Genomic DNA, 8236 nt, shown 5'->3' on the forward strand with positions numbered 1-8236 from the left:
GAGGGCCAGCCAAGCAGTTTCTTTATTACTTAACCAATGAAATCAACAGATTGATATATGACACTCCCACATCAGTGGTGCACAGACATTCTGGGGAGTTGGATAGGGTTTGCAGGGATAGATAGCCTATCAAGTAGGGAGGTGAAAGTTAGCCTTACCTTGCTGTTGATTGCAGCTTGGGCAAAAACACAGTGATATCTTGAGGACACGAAGTGCTCAAGTGTAGAATGTTGAGGAATTTTTGCAGGTTGACTCTGAGGTCATAAATGAACATGACAGAAGTTCCTGGTTTTTCTAAGACTTCATGTGTTTCTTGGAATAGATGCACACTGATGCGGGGCTGGGCCAGTGGCACAGTGGGTCTTTCAGTGGAGCCCTATGTACCACAACACTCTGAAGACCCAGCTATTAAAGTTCCAGTCATGGCTTTTCTCTCACATGACTGTGTGCCAACCTCTTAAGCCACCACTAGCTTATAAAGGAGCTGAGTTCTCCTTTTTCTGAGTTTTCTAAAATCTCTAATGTCCCGAGTACTCAGTGTAGCTCACTTCACTTGCCACAGCTCCTGTTAGTGAGACTGGGCGCTGTTATGTTTTCTTGATTTTTTTTAGTTCATTCTGTGGTTAAATGAAATCATGAATCTGAGAACTTTGTTCACAAAGAATGCTGAGACTCTGGTTTGGAAATCGAGAGACAGGATTTCTAAAGAATGCTGAACACAGTGCTTGCATCCGTGTATAAGTAGAAGTGTGAGCCTGGGGGCCACTAACGTCCTCAGTACCTGGGTAGTGCAGGTGAATTCAAAGGGTTAAACGAAGAAGCACTGATCCTAGGCCCGCTGACGTCTTCCCATGATTCAAATTGAATTGGGTGCGCTGCAGTTATGCAAAGGAAATGCTTCTGAAACATTTATAGCCATTAATGAATGCAGAAACTTAAAATTAGATGGTGTGATATTCATAGACTCACAAAGCTGTCAGGAAGCCTAGAGGACGTCGACTCAAGACTCGATCCTAAAGCAGGAGTCCCCTCTTTAGCTTCTGGGGCAGACAGCAGCTGCTGATATTCTGCTGTAGACTGCAAATCTGTGCCTTCCAGCGGGTGTGTCTGTCACCTTTTATCTCTGGTGTGGGTCATTTCTATCATTGCTTGCAGACACCCCACCCCATCAACCCTAATGAATGTGGGTCTTACCACCTCACTGACCTGGGTTTCCTCAGGAAAGAGGGAAGAAACTTCTGTCTTTTCTAGGACTCAGGGAGATGTGAAGTCAAGTCAAACCCAGCTTCCCTGGCTGTGACCTGGACTCTCAGCATGCCTCTCCTGGGGCAGGGTCCTAGTCTTTGAATACCACACAATACTAAGACCTTTTCTGAGGATCTCACCTCTGCCCAGTACTCCTGGGGCTTCATACATCCATCTAGTATATTACTTTGGAAGTTGAAGCTCATCTTTAGTTATGCTCAAATATTATTACATAATGTATACTCAATTATTGTTAATTCACTGAATACTATCATTATATACTATTTACTAAGCAGCTATTATATGCTTTTGTTGAAAAATGTATTAGTAATAATTTTTAAAAATTAAACCATAAAGCTAAATAATATTTCGCATACATATGCTTGTAGGATTTTGGATGAAGAAAGATGGGAGGTCTAAAGTGTGATTGAGGTACCTGTGAGGTGAGAATAGAATAGTCAGATTCGGCAAACTTGGAGCCACTGCGATTCCTATGAACCCACATTCTCTGTTGGGGGCCCACTCATGGGAAACTTTGGGTATGTGTGCACCCACAGACTTAGATGCCTCTGTGTACACATGTTGTCGTTGTTATCAAGAGTCATAAGGGTGTACCTACTACAGAATGAAGAAGTGCCTGTCTCTGGAGTATCTCACAGGAGCTGAGTTCTGTGCCCACATCTGTGGGTGTGACAACTCTGACCAGGGCTTCCTTAGCTTTGCTTCTCCAAAGCTTTAGCTTCAGCTTATGAACCACTATCTTATGACCAAACTGTAAAATTATGCGTATCTTTGTACTGCAATTTAAAGTGCTGTGCAAGATGAGGGTCCACGAAACCCTAGGAAACACAAACTTGGATCCTCCTATTTGAATTGGTTCTGGTATACATATATACGTATGTATGTATGTATGTATGTATGTATGTATGTATGTATGTATGTATGTATAGCACATTTTGATTTCTGTGCCAAATGGCGCAAAGTCTTTAAGCATACAGGTCCTTAGTCCACAACTGAATGTGCTTAATAGATGGGCTTCTGAGTCCCAGGTCCTGACTTCTTTGGCACCTGACGTCAGGGAAGTCCTGAGGAAGCCTGCCAGCTGCAGATTGGTGGAAATAAATTATTTCTCTTATGCGCAAAGCTATTTCAGGTTTTTCTCCTTACACTTATCCACTGTTTGTTATACAGCAAGCTACAAATCAGCTTGTAATGGGAGAAACCGAGTCACAAAGAGGTGCCTCTACCCCTTGGGTCTTGCTTCCAAATCAGTCTCCTCCTAAGGGCTATTCTTCAGTGCTGTCATGACTGATTAAGAAAGGTAAGCTGGTTTTTTAGGTCACAAGCGTCAACACTAAAATGCCTACTACATTTTTCTCTTCATTCCCATTCATGGTATCTGTTTCTAGATGCTTCTGTGACTTGATTTAATCTCTGGTCTGGGTTTTCTGATGGCCTAGGGACCTCTGATCAGTCATTCTTTATCTGTATCTTCCTCAGTTCTAGAGCATCCCTTCAGTGTGCTGAATATAATCTGCCTCTCAACAGTGGGCAAGTAATGTTTGCTTGTGGATCACCCTAAAAATTTTCCTAAAAGAGCAATGTAGACCCATAATCCAGATGTGAACATGGAGGCTCAAAACCATGATAATCAAGACAAACTTGAATAATAAAAGAATTGTTGGAGATATCACCTCTCCAGATTTAAAGTTGTATTACAGAGCTATAGTAATAAAAACATTATGAAACTGGCATTAAAACAGACATATTGATCAATAGCATAGAACTGAAGATCTGAACATAACTCCACACATCTACAGACACCTGATCTTTTTATAAGAAGGCAAAAGTGCATGCTGAAGAAAATTTCGTCTCTTCAACAAACCGTGTTGGTCATTTTCATTCTTCATGAGATCATTTTTCTGGGCATGGAGCAGATTCTTTCACAGCAGCCACGGCATCTGGCAAGTTGTGATAGCGGATTTCATTAGGGGGACCGCTCAGAGTAATTCTCCTGAGGAGATAGAAGACCATAGGTTTCAGCGGTGAATGCCTGCAAACCATCTCTGCATGGAGTGGAGACACGGGATGCTTGTTACCATCTCTGCACGAAATGCAGCAAGGATTGCTCAGAACAGTCTTTTCACAGAGTGCAGGTAGAGATGTCGGGGAACATTTTCTTCATGGTGTGCTGGTTGGTACAGGATGCTCAGAAGTGCAGAATTTTCAGATTCTGGGTCCATCTCTGCCCGGAGCACAGAAGCAGGTGTCAGGGAAACCACCTTTGTCATTTATCTTGTGGCTGAGTGAAGTCAGATTGTGCTGACACAGTGTTCTGAGTCCAAGTCTGTGGCTCTCCGTTGCATTGCTACGTTGTCCTTGAGTGACCTCCCATGTTCTCAACCTTCCATGAAGGATGAGAGATGTTTGCCCACCTCTCTTTTCCCAGGCACTGTCTTTTTTAGCACACTAATGCCGTGCGCCCTTTTGACAAAGTAAATGTATGTAAAGGTCAACATACTCTTTGCGTTAAAGTATCAAAAGCTGCACAAATTAAATACTGAAATTTTGGATAAAAACCATACTTTAATGGAAAGCATGACCGTTAAAGAAGTTTTCCTCAGGTGGTATATATTAAGGTGCTAGAATTATAATACTTAAAAACACTATACGTATTTATTTTTAAGTCAGATTAACCAAGAAGGTAACTGAGGGCATTTTAAAACATCATTGAAATATAAATCACTAATTAGACATTTTACTCATATTGTGAATGTTCAAATAATCATGAACATTTAACGAACACGGACATCTCTTCTCTAGGGGCCCCAAAACCTCTAAGCTAAAGCAATATAGTTGTTTTGGAGTGGATTACATGACAGAGTTTTGACGTCTTGCAAACTCTGTTGAAGAAAAATAAAAACAACAATGTCTTTGGCTGATTTAATGCAATCTGGTGGCAGTGGCTGAAACCCTTGAATGTTTGACCATCATTATTTAGGAGAACCACCCTTCTGGGCTGGGGTCTCTTTTCCAGAACCCATACAAAGATGGGATCCTCAAAAAACCTCACATTATAGAGCTGAGGAAGGGAGATTAAAGATCAGACTCTAAAAGGGAGTGAGGGTAGAAACCACCATCTTAAGAATAAGAAATGCATAGCTTTAAAATATCTCTTGTGTTACACTGAGGGCAAGGAGAAGCAACTGCATGGTTCTGTAAATTAATTTATATTCTAGAAAGTCCAATACTGTAGTGAGAATATGAGGGTTTCCTAACAGGAGCATGGGCTGGAGCAGATGCTGGTACCCAGGAGACATGGCTAATGCATGGAAGAGGAAAGTGACCACATTCCCAATGCAGCACTATGGAAATGGAGAGAAGGGGTTGGATTTGAGGAACTGAATGTGGTGACAAGTGAAAACCATACTTGATGGATAAAAGATCAATGTCCACTTGATCCCAAGATACCTAGGTAGGCAGTGGCAATCTTACATAATTTAGGAATCCTTCAGATACCGCTGATCCAAGGGCAGAATATTCTCCTGGACCTATCTCTTAAGGAGGGAGCTGCTGGCCACAGTTGTGGAAAAAAGTGAACTCATTCTTCCACCCCCTCCCCATGTTGCTCAGTTTTCAAAACCTTTGACTATACCCTCTGGATAGTAATGACAGAAAGCTAGAAGGAAATTACAGGCACAAGAGGCATCAATGAAATCTGAAGACTTACATCAAACGAAAGCTCAGATGAAGCACTCATCAGATATACACTTAAACTTTGTGTATTGAGGAGTCTTAGATGAACATACTTTGTCAACCTTCTCCTTCCTATGAGGTAGATTGTTTATATGGAGAAGAAGACTGAGGCTTACAAGTTGAATCAAATGATAAAATAGGTATATAAATACTAGGTTACTTATATGAAAACCTAAGACAGACAGGCAGACAGACAGACACACACACATACACACTACACACACACACACACACACACACACACACACGCTCATGCATGCACATTCACATGCCTCCCATTCCCCTCAACCACAGAGACCCAAATGCCACCTTTTACAAAACAGTACACAAATCTAGACTGTCTGCATAACTCTAAAGGAAGGAGCTTGGGCCTGCAAAGAGAAAGACTTAATATTCTGCAGACACTTTCTTGTCTTTCTTTGGTTGTACAAATAGGAAATCGATGCCTTTATCTTGTCTCTAGCTCCTCTTTTAGCTCCTGGTTTTCTTCTTTACCCAATTCGCATCAGAAGCAGATTCAATGGCTACAAACCTTACCAAGCATGTTACTCTGTCTCTTCTGGTGTTTAGGAAGTCTGGCTGTTTCACCCAAAAACCTGTATTTTTAACTTTAGGTTTCTAGATGGTTCTTTTTTATAGGATGGGCAGGGACAAAATGTCGAGGAGAGATTTGCACTGGAGAGACTAGGTATTCTTCTGCCCTCTTCCTGATCAATTAAACCTTTCTGCAGCTCCCTGTTGCATCCCCAAGTCCTTCACTCTCCTTTTACCCTCCTGTGTAAGGCCAAACAGACCCACACAGGTGAAGACTTTCAATACTACCCAAGCCAGGACCAGGCAATAAGTGAAACAGGGTGTGCATGAGGCCTTACATACTGTGGAAGTGTGTGCCAAGGATGAACGTGCTGACTTCAAGTGATCTCAGATGGCAAAGACCTAATGATCCTTGGCTCCTTTTACAGAGAGATTGCCATTGATTACTCTGAACAAATGCTTAACAAAGTCTCCCTAACTCAAAGGTTAGTCCCTTAGAAAAATTCTGGGCCCCCCGTGAATTTGCCCTCCCTCTCCTTGAGCTCCCAGAGTCAAAGAACAATGGTCGCTAGAGCTCCCTTTCTCAGTCTGTGAGTATTTTGAGGGAACATTTTCCTTTAAGCTCTGTAATCATAGTCCTTGAGAATGTGGCTCCTAGGAAATGTAGCTGTAGAAATGAGCATGCCAGAATCAAATGCAAAAGGATGTCTGCAGCCATGAGTCATGAGAGGCATTGGTTGCAGCAGGCATCACAGAGACACTGTGATGTATACAAGGTGAGTATATGTATAGTGATTTGGGTGTTTTGCTATGGGTGTATGTTGAGTGTGAGTGGGTGCATTGTGGGTGTGTAATAATTAGTGTTTATACTGTTCGTGGGCATCTTGTCAGTATCACGGATATATTATGCCATGTGTAGGTATGCATATGTTTGCCTACATTGTGTGATTGGTGAGTACTGGGTGTAGGGGAAGAGGATTGTGTTGGACGTGTGCCTTGTAGCTGCCAAGTGGATGACATGTGTGTATTTTACAGTGCACACAATACTGTATTAAATCTTTAATATTCTCTATCCCTACCAGCCACAAAGGATGCCTTACATGGCAAATGATCTCAATAGTCTGAATAAATCTTGTGAAAACCAGGGAACAGGAAGTTCAGCCATCATTCAATATTACGTGACTCATAATGGACTGGGTTAACCCAGGTCTAGTCAGCTCCAACCTTAGCATCCCGGCCAGTGGTTTTCAAATGAGTGTATGTGTCAGAATTCCGGGCGGATGGCAGAACCTTTGAATGAATCCTCACTCAGTAGATATCGGTTAGGACTCGAAGTTGCTTTCATCACTGAAGCTGTGAGTTTGAGGATCAAGTTGAAAAGCCACCAGTTTAAGGTCCTCATTAATTTTCAAATAGAAAGGTCTGGGGAGAAGGTTGGGACCAAGGGAGATAATTTTGATTTGTTGAGCATGAATTCCATATTGTGCAGTTAGTTCCTTGAAAAATCTAAGTAAACATTTAAAATGAATATTTTAAAATTTGTGCTTAGCATCTTCACTTAGTGCCATGTATTAGTTATAATTTATCATATGGCATTAAAAAGAGAAAGGCCCCTGTGTTTGTGTTAACAAATTCCAGGACTCTTGACTTTATTACGATGTTTTTGATCATAGGATGGTAACCTGCACTTTCCATGGAGATAATGATATATCACATTCTCCATATATCCATATATTAAATATATTTTTCTTCTAAATATTTATTTCATAGAGTTTCATTCTCCCAGAAAACCTGTGTATAAGCCCTGGAGCTGGAAAGGCAATGTCTTTGGCATCCCAGGTCATCACGGACCCCAGAATCCTAACAGTGTTTGTGTGAAGCCGAATGTGTAAACCCTTTTGCCTCATTTAACATGTACCAATTGGCATTGCCATTCTCTCTCCCACTCCTCCTCCTCCCTTTCCTTCTCTGCCCACTCCCTACCCTCCACTTATCCAGCCCCAGGGATCATAGAGGCAGCAGGGTAATTAGAGCCTGGCCTCCACAATCAAAAGATCTGGCTGAGCCAGAACTGCAGGTTTGTGATCATTGCGCCTGCGAGGTGATAAGGGAAAGGGGAGCGTGCAGTGCTGCTTTCCCTGTGATAAGTGAGTCATAGAGAGAGCTATCTGGCCTTTCCTGGACACATCTTGAGATCGGTGTTAAGAGGGTGGCTTCTGACACCAGCTGATTCTATTGTGTTGGACAGCATTCTAGCTTACTCTGTACTGCCCAGCACAAAGTGTAGGCTAGGAGATTCATGGTTTTTTTTTTTTTTTTGTCTGAGAATTCTTTCAGGTTTAATATAGTTTGGTTACAAGGATATGCAGCATTCTCATTTGGTACATAGTCTTCTGCATTTTCATAAATGTTTCCTGGGAGGGAGCCCTTGCCAGTACAGAGACACAGTGTGAAAGCTTATTTAATCCGGAGTGGTGTACTACTATCCTTGGGAGCTGGCCCAGCAAGACCCCGGGCATTGGGCTCTGAACCAGAGAGAGAAAGGACAGAAAGAGAGAAAGAGAGTGAGGCCTTCATAGAAGACCCACAAGTCCATCACCTGTGCCGGTCATGAAAGACTGTGTCCTCTGCTTTTATCTTTTCTGCTCTCTCTCTCTCTCTCTCTCTCTCTCTCTCTCTCTCTCTCTCTCTCTCTCTCTTT

General features: G+C 42.2%; 1 protein-coding gene across 3 annotated transcripts in view; it reads left to right on the plus strand.

Moving 5' to 3' along the window:
* The window catches only part of Fam135b (family with sequence similarity 135 member B), a 272906-nt gene that overhangs the window by 88678 nt on the left and 175992 nt on the right, over window positions 1-8236 (plus strand). The window contains exon 1 of one of the 3 annotated variants that reach the window (XM_026782496.1): window positions 2492-2566. The exons of the other annotated variants lie outside the window; for them this stretch is intronic. The gene's annotated coding sequence lies outside the window, so the exon portion shown is untranslated. Of the gene's footprint in view, window positions 1-2491; window positions 2567-8236 lie in introns of those variants that run through there. 3 annotated transcript variants of the gene reach the window in all.

The sequence above is a fragment of the Microtus ochrogaster genome, chromosome 15 (genome assembly GCF_000317375.1).
Source record: "Microtus ochrogaster isolate Prairie Vole_2 chromosome 15, MicOch1.0, whole genome shotgun sequence".
Classification (NCBI taxonomy): Eukaryota; Metazoa; Chordata; class Mammalia; order Rodentia; family Cricetidae; genus Microtus; species Microtus ochrogaster.